The sequence below is a fragment of the Mirounga angustirostris genome, unplaced genomic scaffold (genome assembly GCF_029215605.1).
Source record: "Mirounga angustirostris isolate CCGP_5_RB_7025 unplaced genomic scaffold, mMirAng1.0.hap1 SCAF_7, whole genome shotgun sequence".
Taxonomy (NCBI): domain Eukaryota; kingdom Metazoa; phylum Chordata; class Mammalia; order Carnivora; family Phocidae; genus Mirounga; species Mirounga angustirostris.
Window position 1 is genome coordinate 87,839,279 of NW_026991715.1, and position 12,759 is coordinate 87,852,037.

Here is a 12,759-nt window from a genome sequence, read left to right on the forward strand (position 1 = left end):
GGCGCGGCCCGTACTGTAATAATAAACCTGCGGCAGAGGGCATCTGAGGGAAAGAGGACGGTGACGGGCGGCAGCCGCCTTCCCTTTTATGTGCCTGTCCCGAGCGACGCAGAAAATGGTGCCCGCCGGCGGCGCCGAGCCGCACACCGCCACACAAAGAGCCGCGCTGCACGCTTTGCGCACGGCCCGCGTCGGCCCGCAGCCCCGCGGGGTCCGCGCGCCCGCCCCGGGCCGCAGGAAGCCGGGGTCGCGAGCGCCCCGAAGGCCCAGCCCGGAGGCCCCGCGGCTGCGCGCGCACACTCGGGCACACGCTTGTGCACAGACCCGCATCGCAGGCGTGCACGCAGCTACACGCGCACGGACAGGCAAGAGCTGCGACCGGTGGGATCAGCCCGAGACACACTCCCCTCTTGCTCCCTTTTCCTTGAAGGATTTGGCCTTTTACCCCTGCTCTTTGCCCTACTTTTTAAAATCGGAGATGGCTTTTTTTTTAAACTGCTTTTCTGATTTTTTTAAAATTCTTATTTAAAATCTGACTATCTTCATAGTAATGTAACAGCTCAAAATTTTGCTACAACTTGGTTTTGTTGCCAACAAAACAGAATATCATTTTATGGTAAATGTCAGATGTTAGAGGGGAAGATTCTTTCCTAATTAAATTGCTTTGCCAAGAAGAAAGATATAAAAGATCACAACCTCTTCTAACTGCATATGCACATTTTACTTCTAATCACTGAAAGCGGTGTTTTCCCATCACAACAGTCAGAAAAGATGAGGGAGTGTGGAGGAGGGAGAGTTTACAAAAACATGGTTATGGATGGTCTTATTTTTTAGATTTAAGGTTTTTTGGGTACAGAAATAGCACACCTTAAAAAGCATTATTTTACACTCTTAATTCTGAAGAATAAATTATCTATACATTAGTTGCTAGGACCATAGATCTTTCACACTACAAAAGCCACTGCAGCGGCAAATCCTTAACTAAACTGCCAGTGGGTGTGACGTTGAAGGGGGCAGCTAAGAGTTTCCCTGAATTAATCTAAAACGTCACATTTTTCCTGCAAAAAACTTACCTTAGAGTCATTACTAGGAACAAAGGGAAGACACAAAACTCATCAAGCCTCCTAAATGCCTTCAGGGCCAGTGTTCACCTGCCAGGGAGATGGTCTGGGGAGTGAGTTGGGTGGTGGGAGAGGGAGAAACCTGGGGGCTGCTTCTGTAGCTGTGAAGCCCCAGCAGGCTGGTTAAGGGCACCTTAACAGTGAGATCTTTGACCTCAGAGTCAAGCTCAAAAAGTAATCCAAGAAGGCACTACGCTGCCACATCAACCAAAAATCTGTCCCAGGAAGGTATGTTCAAAAGTTACTTCTATAAGAAAACACACACACACACACACACTCACACTGACTTTAGTGTTTATGCAAAACTTACCCTAAGATGTCCTTTAAAAACACAGGGAAATTTGGGATTTATTATATGTTAATTTTTCTCTACTGAAGCCACAAACATCCGGTGACATAGTTTTTTTTTTTTTTTTAAGAAATAAGAACACTGGGTCAGAATCATAGTCTATTTACTGTGTTCCAGAAAACGGTTACAATCTGACTATCGAAGAAACATTCCTGAGTCCTTCTGGGTAGAGGCGACTGTGCTAATCACTAGGGACATAAAGGAACTCACACCACGCCGCCTCACTCAGGAAATGTAGCAAGAGCTGTCTCACGGTGCTCCTGGCTATCCCACTCTGACCCCTCCCATCTGTCCTGCAGGTTGTATGGTAGACCTACTCTCCTGAAATACCTTTCTAATCACAGTACCCCCAGCTCCATTACAGGATAAAGGCCATACTTTAGCCTTCCACTCAGATCTCACCACATTGTGACCACAATCCAACTTTCTAGCTTTGTCATCCAATTCTTTCCCAGTCGTAGAATAGTAGTCCTTTGATTCAGTCTGATTGATTACTTAGGGCATATATTTATCTCTAGACCATTCAGGAAGCAAAGTCACGCAAACACTGACTTAAAACAGGGTGTCTCAACCTCAGTGCTATTGACTTCCGGTGTTGAATAATTTTTTGATGGGGCCAAGGTATGAGGTGGAGGAAGGGAGATGTCCTGTTCCTTGTAGGATGTTTAGTGTGGCATCTCTGGCGTCTACCAACTGGATGGCAGTAGCAAACCCTGGTTGTGACAACCAAATGTGTGTCCAGATATTGCCACATGTTCTTCGAAGGGGCAGAGTTGCCCCTAGTTGAGAACCATTGTCTTAAACAATCGGGTCCATTTGTTGAGATGGGAGAGGGGGCCTCCCACCTGAGTCATGTGGGAGGAGGGACAGAGACCTGAACAAAAGCAAGGTTTTCTTAGGAGAGATGAAAAAGAAGTAGGCAATGTCCATATCTTCATGGAGTCTACAGTCTGGGGTGAGGGGGTGGAGAAACCCCCAAAGCCAAAGCTACGGTGAGGTGATAAGTACAATTATGGACAGAGCTCTGCACAGGGTGCACTGTGAGCACACAGGCTCCTTCCTAAATCAGCCCGGGGTTCAAAGAAAGTTTTCTAAAGGAGGTAATGCTTAAGCTGAATTTGTCAAGAATGAAGAAAAGCCAGCAAACTGAAGAAGGGGAAAAGGGACGTTTGGGGTAGAGGCAGGGATAAATCATGAGCTAAGGAATTCGCTCAGTGACTGGTGACAGGCAGGGGATACCAGAACACAAGAATCCTGGGTCAGAAGCTAACCCTTGTGTTCTGCTCCTTACGGGGATGCCAAAGAACAGTCCATTCCAGGATATGGTCACAATGAGGCTAGACTTTAGATACAGGATTTCCCTTCAACCTCCCTTAGGTATTTCATTCTCAAATGTATCTTCATATATTCAAATGCATCTCAAATATGTATTCTTGCAATTGTGTTTATTTTCAGTCTGTGTCATTCATGGCTTGGGGTAACAAGTTCTATGAGTTGAGCTCTGGGCAAAAGGCTGTATGTAAAAGTGGTCAGAGCCAGCTCTATGTGACCCTGGAGAACTTATTTAACCTTCTACACTGTTCAGCTGGGGTTTACACCAGAGGACCAGAGTGCTGTGTTATGTGAAGCTGCAGACTACGTTTGGCCTTTAGTTAGGTTACACATGTGCAAACAATAGGTATTATAGGTAGCTTTATACAACGAAACTTCTACAATGTGTCTTCCCTGAGCCTCATCTCCTGTCCCCTTCTGCTCAGTCTCAATGCTGCATAGTTCCCCCAGTGAGTGACTCTGTGGCATGAGTCTTAGACCTTTTCACTTGCTGTTCCTGCTGCCAGAATGCCCCTTTCCCTTTCTTCAGTGTGTTTCTTGCTCCTTCTTCATAAGTTTAGGCTATGTATCACTTCTTTTAGGAAACTTGCTTTGAAACTCTGGCCCGATTTAGAAAGGAGTCTTTGTGCTCAGAGGTTGCCACTGTCCTTATCACACCTTGGCTTTATTTTTCTGTCTTTACCATCAGACTGTAAGTTCCATGAAGGAACAGATTGTAGTAGACACTTTTGGTTACTTGCCTAACACCCATTGTCTCTTTCCTCCTCCTCTTTCTTAATGAAACCCTGATTTGTCCTAGTGTTCATCCTTCCCCCCATACAGTCCCTAAGTTCCAGGGAAGGTGATATCAGAGAATAGATCCTGATGGTTTTAGCCCATCAGTGTATTAAATTGTTTGGAGCTGATAATGGGCCAAAGATAAACATGTGACCTAAGTTCAACCAATCAAACTGAGAGGAAAGATTTGTATTGCATGCTTGAGCGAAGAAATTTAAATTCTACGCTTAAAGGAATATACAACTACTGAAGATATTTAATCTGAAAGTGACATGAACAGATTTTTTTTTCCCTAGAAAGATTATTCTTTGAGCAATTCAGAGGATGCTTTTGGGTAGGGAGAAGGGGAAGAATTGAGGAAGTGAGATCAATTAGGAGACTATTATAGTAATCCAGATGAGTAATCATGAATGGCCCATGGGAAAGGAGAAGAGGGAAGGAGGTACAACTGCAGGGTTCCTTGGGGGCTTCATAGAGTACTAGAGACTAGCTGGAGAATAGAGTCTAGGACGATCCCAGATTTCTGGCCTTGTGACTACTTAGATGATCATGCTCCTTCCTAACACAGAAAATATGAGAAGAGTGGATTTGGGAGGAGAAGGGAGTGATAATGAGTTCAGTTTTATACCTGTTGAGTATAGAACCCACATAGTCAATGTTCCAACAGCAGCCCTGAGTAAGTTTCTTATCACCATCTCCCTGTTCCTTGTGCTCCCTTCCTAAGATGGGCTGACTCGTGTCCCCTCCAAAATTCATATGTTTTAGTGCTAACCCCCAGTACCTCAGAATGTGACTGTATGTGGAGATAGGGTCTTTAAATAGGTAATTAAGGTAAAATGAAGTCATAAGGGTGGGTCTTAATCCAATGACCTGTGTCCCTGTAAGAAGGGGAGATTTGGACACAGTCACACACAGGGAAGCCCCCGTGAAGACATAGGGTGAAGACAGCCATCCACCGGTTTCTTTCTCTCAAAAGAAACCAATCCTGCTGGCACCTTGGTCTCTAGAACTGTGACAAAATAAATTCATTGCTTAAGCCACCCAGTCTGTAGTACTTTGTTATGGTAGCCCGAGCAAACTAATGTACCTTCCTTGCACCAACATCCAGAAGGGTAGAAGATTTATAATATATCTATTTGTTATGTGTTTTGGGATACTGTGAAATGGAAAGTCCAAGAAAGATCTTGAAGCTAAAGAAGTAATATGTTCTCCAAGGACAAGGCTTTGTCCAAATCTAGAAAGTCCCATTAAATATGTATATGAAAGTTTGCAGTTGTGGAGGCTCATCTGAAATTCAGGGTGCATGGTTCTCAGAACAGCATTCCAAAACACATATGGAAACCTATTTAGAATTTCGACCCTGTCTACTTACAAGTTTCCAGCTGTATTTACACAGCTGGTGAAGGCAGCACAGATGAGGATCCTCCACTTCACCACTTAGAAGCCCACACTGAGAATAAGTTCAGAAAATGCCTTCATATTTGAAAATTCAGTCTCAGGAAGGAGCACAAAACATCAAGAACTAAGCCACTGACATTGGGGATATTGGCAATGAAAGGAGGAAAAATAGGTGTAAATTTAGCAAAATGTGAAATATGAATGTAAAAGTGAATTCAGGATGACTTATAACCTATGTCACTCTATAAAACATAATGATGAACATAGCATTTAAAAGATAAAGGACAAATGTAAGAGGTGAGGAACTTTTGAAAATCATGGTGCCCTCAATCTCATGTTTTGTCCAACATCTGGAAATAATTGGAAATCCCTGGAAAAGTCAAGTTAGCCCTCCTAGAGGCGAAGAACAAGCTAGCTGTTGCAGAAACAAAGAGATAAATGGAAGGAATGCCTCAAAGGAAGATTTATCCAGATTATCCTACGCAAAAGAGACCATATGAAACACATTTAAAAATTAGCCTTCTGCTCGCCTTAAAAGTTATCTGAATGGTGATGCAAAACTTTAAAAATAAATACTAGTGCTTAATGCTGTTCCAAAACAAGTAAAAGGAAATTATTTTAAAACCCGTGTGTGCACCCATGTATGTGTGTATGTGTGTGGTAGTTAATTACCCTTAACAAAGAATGTTTTTTTTTCCATGGGAAATTCTGAATTTTAAAATTGGTTAAAGGGGTACCTGGGTGGCTCAGTCATTAAGCGTCTGCCTTCGGCTCAGGTCATGATCCCAGGGTCCTGGGATCGAGCCCCGCATCGGGCTCCCTGCTCGGCGGGAAGCCTGCTTCTCCCTCTCCCACTCCCCCTGCTTGTGTTCCCTCTCTCGCTGTGCCTCTCTCTGTCAAATAAATAAATAAAATCTTTAAAAAAAAAATTGGTTAATCAAGTATTCTCCATAACACTAGTGAAATGCAGAATTAATGCTGTAAGAAACTCAAAAACTATATATTATTACATGATGTGGAGTTAGTGCTTGTCTCGTCATTCAAGAGGTGGTGTAACAAAAAATGTCCCTAGATTTAAATATCCCCTGATACTGTGCTGTGTTTACAACATTCTATACATACTAACTCTAATTTTGAAATTAACTCAAGCACCTTGAGAGCTGAGCAAAGTTCTGTCCCATTACAGTAGGATCTGCCGTCCTCGGACTCTAGGACTCAAGAGAGCCTGAAATACCCAGGGATCTAGCTTGGGGCACCTTCCCCACCTGACCACTCAGTGGCGATGAAAGGAGGGGCTGACCAACGAGAGAAACAGCAGACTGGAAGACAAAGACTCTTTGCCTTCAGAATGAGTTTCTTCAAAAGTTGGGGTAATGTGCCTCTTCTCCTGTGGAGATACTCAAGAAGGTAAGCCCTGGAATTCATAGAATTCCCCTGGAATTCATAGAAATACAGATGTAAAGAATAATGAATATGTTTGGGTTCAACTAATAATAATATCACACATGTCTGTTGCACTTTTTACACACACACACACACACACACACACACACACATTTATTTATTGACTTATGATGGGGAAACAAGTAGAAAAAACAAAGGGAGCCACTTAGGATCACAGCTCAGTTAGTAACACTGATTAGATTGTCTAAATCATGACTACACTTCACTACTTTTTGCCAAAAGACCTCTGTTGCCCCGAAACTAGCATTTGAAACAAGCATTGCCCAAGTGCAGGCAGTTAGCTCATAGAGTCCTTGCATCAATTCTGTGACATCCTCACCTCACAGATGAAAACCTGAGGCAGAGAGAGATTACACCCTCCAGGCACTGAGCACAATGTCAATAGTAGAGCTGGGCCTTGAACCCAGAAGTATGACTCCAGAATCCATTCTCTTCACCATCATGTTCTAGTAGCTCCCCTGCTGTGCGCTGAGGCCTAGAAATATACCCAGATCCAGTGGACACTGGTTAGTCCTTCCCTCGCTGACTTCCCCTGATTCTTGGCTGTCCTCTCTGGCTTTTTTGACTCTCTCACAGACTCATCTTCCTTCTACACCATCAATTTTGATGGTTTACAGAAATGAGATGGTTCTTCAGGTAGAACAGTTTGTTAAAACGGCACCCAAACTGTCCCTAAAATAGCCTGTGATCCTCTGAGGTGATCGATTTCTTTCGCAAATGGCTTTGAATGACACCATGTACCAGTTACCTCACCAAATACTGGTAATGATGACATACTGTCAGAAAACACCAGCAAAAAACCCAGATTCTCTTCCCCGGCTACACACATACTCGCTTACACACATACCTATCACTACAGTTCCCTTTGAAACCACACAAATTTCATAACTTCAGATTCACCTTGGCTTTGGCCTTGTATGTAACCCTTTCATTCTAAATTAAACACCTTGCTGGAGTTGGAAAAGGTGTCCTAATAGTTTCTTCAAAATAGTGTAAAGTTTTATTTTTGTTGATCCTCAAAGGCATCATGATAAAATAGTGAGAACTTGACTCTGTGATTAGGAAGGCCCATGAGACTTCCTTGAGAAATCTGGGAATGTGCACTTTAAGAAGCTAAAGTCGGGACAGTTCCAAGAAAAATGGCCAGGTTTTCATTTGCATGGACTTGCCTCAGTTTGCACCAAAATGTCAGTGCCTTAAAGCATCCAGCTGTAATCCCTCAACTATGCTCTGACGAGTGAAAGGGTAAAAGGCCCCATCTACTCACTAGAGAGAGAAATCTTCCCTTGTAATTCCCACATACTGAATCCACCCAGGAGAGACATCTGGGAACCTCTCTTCTTGGGTCTTCCTCCCCCATCATCTACCAGGCCTTCTGAGCCTCTGCCTCTCCCTCTCTTCCTCCTTTCAACCCCCCCCCCACCCCCCCGGAGTTCTGTTGTTTCCTCCTCACAACCTCAAGTTCAAATTACCAGTCCATTGATTTCTCCCCCATGGAGTTGGGTGTCCTTCCAGTTCAGATGGTAGACAGGGACCAAAGGCCCAGGAAAGGGATGGGTAAGTGCTTTTTCCTGGAAGAGTATGACAAGGGGAAAACATTTCTTTCTGTCATAAATCCTCTGGGTGGTAATTCTTCACTGGTTGCTAAGTTCAGAAACTTTTTCATTCCTTCTGCCAACAAATTTACAGTTTTGCAGTCTTACATGTCCTGAATTCGTTTTGTCCGCTTTTCATAAATTGCAATTTACTTGAACATCTCCCCTACCCTAGGGATTTAAGGATACACATGAACAAAGCCTCAACTGGCAATATATAAACACGTCCTTAGGAATCCAAGCAATCAAGAATTTTGATGCTTCAACCTGAGTTAGGCTAACCTGAGATGAGATGGAACTGTATTTTTGCAACATATATGGAAAGGAAGATTTTAAGAGACAAATTAATGAGATAAACAAGATTTAAGCTTTTAAAAGCCTAGCTTTATGTTTTAGAGTCTAGCTTCTGCACATTTTAGGTAATTTTCACAAAATGTGCTGTAAATTACAAAAAAAAAAAAAAAAAAGAACTTATTTATTAACATAGTCCCTGAAGGACCCAAGCTTATGAGTAGTTCACTGGCAACTCTCCTGGTGACTTTGCAATGTAAAAAGGAGCAGAAATCTCTGTCTTCAACCCAGATGTATCTCCTTTGACTAAGTGTCCCAGGCACATCCCTGCCTGCGTGTCCCACAGGCATGATAAACTCATGTTACCCCAAAGTGAAGTTATCATTTTCTTGGAAGTCTGGGAATATCTCCTGTTCTCTGTTTATACAGATGGTCACACTTCCATGTGCTCACTCACATCAGGTGGAAACCCTCCTCAACTCACTCTTCTGATCATCTCTGGTTGGTATTAATCCTATATCTTAAACAGCATCCTTAAAGCCTCAAGTCAAACGTTACCACTTTTGTGAAGCTTCCCTGATGACCTGTTACTCCTCGTGGCACCATTCATTTGACTAAGTATTTGTTGAGAATCTACTTATTATGCACACAGGAAAAAGCTAAGCACTGGAAATAGAACAGTGAACAAGACAGACACTGGCACTGTCCTGATGGAACTTAATTCTACAATCACAATTCACAATACAAATAAATTAGCAAGCAAGGCATTTTAAGATAAAGAAAAAAATGTTTTAAATGATGTGGCAAAGAATGGCTTGGGGATAGGGGAAAGGGTATTCAGGGAAAGCCTCTTTGAACTGACACTTGAGGTAAGACCTGCAAAATGAGATGGAGCCAGCAGCTGAAAAATATGGGGGGTAAGTGTTCTATCAGAGGGGAGGAAAGCAAGTGCAAAGATACCGTGGCATGAATCTCTGGAGTGTTGAAGGCATAAGAAGACACATCTCTGGATGCAAGAGAAACAAAAGCAAAGGTGAACTACTGGGACTTCATCAAGATAAAAAGCTTCTGTACAGCAAAGGAAACAATCAACAAAATTAAAGGCACAGGAGAAGCAAAGGAATAGAAGATATTTACAAATGACGTTCTGATAAAGGGTTACTATGCAAAATCTATAAAGAGCTCATCAAACTTAGCACCCAAAAACCAAATAATCCAGTTAAGAAATGGGCATAAGACATGAATAGACATTTTTCCAAAGAAGACATAGAGATGGCCAACAGACACATGAAAAGATGCTCAACATCACATCAGGGAAATGCAAATCAAACTACAATGAGATATCACCTCACACTTGTCAGAATGGCTAAAATTAACAATGCAGGAAATGACAGATGTTAGTGAGAATGTGGAGGAAGGAGAACCCTCTTACACTGTTGGTGGGAATGTAAACTGGTGCAGCCACTCTGGAAAACAGTATGGAGGTTCCTCAAAAAGTCAAAAATAGAACTACCCTATGATCCAACAATTGCATTACGAGATATTTACCCAGAGGATACAAAAATACTGATTTGAAGGGACACATTCACCCTGATGTTTATAGCAGCATTATCTACAAAAGCCAAATTATGGAAAGAGCCCAGATGTCCATTGACAGATGAATGGATAAAGATGTCTCACACACACACACACACACACACACACACACACACACGGGAATATTACTCAGCCATCAAAACGAATGAAATCTTGCCATTTGCAACAATGTGGTTGGAGCTAGAGTGTATTATGTTAAGTGGAATAAGTCAGAGAAAGACAAATACCATATGATTTCACTCATATGTGGAAATTAAGAAACAAAACAGATGAACACAGGGGAAGGGATTAAAAAAAAAAAAAGGAGAGGCAAACCATAAGAGACTCTTAACTATAAAGAACAAACTGAGGGTTGCTGGAGGGGAGGTGGGCAAGGGGATGGGCTAAACGGGTGGTGGGTATTAAGGAGGGTGCTTGTTGTGATGAGCACTGGGTGTTACATGAAGTGATGAATCACTAAATTCTACTCTTGAAACCAATATCACACTATGTTAACTAACTAGAACTTAAATAAAAACTTGAGCAAACAAACCAAAAGATAAAGATTAAAAAAGAAGGCATAAAAAGAGTGATTGAGATAATATGGCTGGAGAGTAATGAGCAACAGAAAAGAGTAATGAGGATGAGATCAGAAAGGCAGGAATTCCAGTTTAGCACATGTCCCATTGTATTGTAAACCTTTCATTGTGTTTGTCATATCACCAGACTTTGGGGTCCATTACTTTTGATTTTCAGACCCCTGATGTTTGACACAGCACCTGGCACTAAATGGGTAAAACATCCGTTTAATGTATAAATATGAAAGAATACATGTTTTTCTTCAAAATAGTGTTTAAAGTGGCTAGTCTGTTCAACATAGTGAAGTTTTACTAAATGTTTAATAAATCGGCAATAATCAATTTCTAAGACGCACAGAATCTATGGAGAGTTTTATAAGCAAACTATGGTTTCTCTCTTTAGTTTATAACGGCAGTTCTTAACTTTAGAATTTATTTGAGGCATTAAAATGATTTTTTTAATCCTTAACCACACCAAAACTCAAGTTTGCTTTGGTGTCAGGGTTGAAACAGAGTTGATGCTAACCTGACTGGATGTCAGGAAGAAAAGATAATGAATTATTCCCAATCCCCCTCCCTGGGCAAGCAAGACAACCAAGTGCTATAGCTTGACTTGAATGAGTTCTTTCAAAGTATTTTCCAGAGCTCATGCACAGAACCATTTTTGTCCTAGGAAAGGAATTTCAACAGAGAAAATTTTGGTTTCACCTGAAGAACAAAAAGTCTTCAAATTTGAATCTCTCATCCATGTTAATGTCCTTTTTTTTTTTTTTTCCTTTTCTTTTCCTTTAGCTGTTAGGAGGATAGCACTGATACTTCATTTAGAAACAAGGAAACGATGCAGACTGCATTTAAGCGGTAGGTAAAGATACATGAGGGGTGGATGCAAGTCAAGAGAGGAGCAGCTACAAAGCTGTGTTCTTAGGGGCGCGTGTTAAGTGCATTCGCCTGCATAATCTCCCTTAAACTTCACAAAATTCTTTGAGTTAGACATTCTTTAGCTCATTTGAACAGATTTTAATACATTTTAACAGATATGGGATTACTGAGTAAATAATTTGCCTGAGCTCACACATGCTCACACACAGTTACTAAATGACAGAGACGGGATCTGAAAGCAGGACTGACTGATCAGAAGCTTCATACTCTTACACATATATGTTTTATACACACACACACACACACAACTGAATACATATGTTCTTTATATATGTCTATCTGCCAATGGAAAATTTAAAGGCAGGGTTTTGTTGTGCCATCGAAATTTATTTCCCTATCCTGCTAACGTAAACCAAAAATTACACCAAAGTCCCTAAGAACATGATGTATGACTTCAGTTTTACTTAAATAATTAGCAAAAGAAGCAAAAGAACTGTGATTACAGAATGATTTAAAAATGTCTATCTGCGGGGCGCCTGGGTGGCTCAGTCGTTAAGCGTCTGCCTTCAGCTCAGGTCATGATCCCAGGGTCCTGGGATCAAGCCCCGCATCGGGCTCCCTGCTCCGCAGGAGGCCTGCTTCTCCCTCTCCCACTCCCCCTGCTTGTATTCCCTCTCTCGCTGTGTCTCTCTCGGTCAAATAAACAAAATCTTTAAAAAAATAAAAAATAAATAAAATAAATAAAAATGTCTATCTGCTGTTACAATAGCTTAGTTATGAATGCCACTGTAAAATGCCATCATCAGGAAAAGTTTCAGAGGAAGGGGAATTATAAGGTATTCCAAGATCTATAAGACAAGGAGATTGGACTAGAACATTCTCCAAATCCTTTCTGGTTCTAATGTTGTAAAAATCCTATGACTTTAAAGCTTGGAACGGAATTATTATGTGAAAATTGACAAATTGACTCTCCTGCTTAAATGCATTTCTTTAGTTGCCCTCAAACTGTGATGATTTAGAAAATTATCATCTCGATCACACTCTGTTTGGTCAAGGGTCTCTCTTTTGCACTCCTGACAAACAATCAGAGGTGATGGATAAAGGGCGAGCCTACTTAGTCTGGCCCCACATCAAGGAAAAGGTGAAAAGCCTCAGTATTATGCAATCAAGTCATCTCTTCCAGCTTCTCACCAAACACGAGAACACGGATGCCTCTGGTTCTTTATGGGAACTGTAATGGCAGCCTTTGACCAGGGGGCGGTACGTTTCCCCTAAAGAACATAACTGGAATCCCCTTAGATCCAGCACCTGAAAGATGTTATTTTCCTGAAATGTCCCTTTTCATGAATTTTCCTTGTTACATATTATTATTCTAGAGATTTAACATAAATGATGCTGAA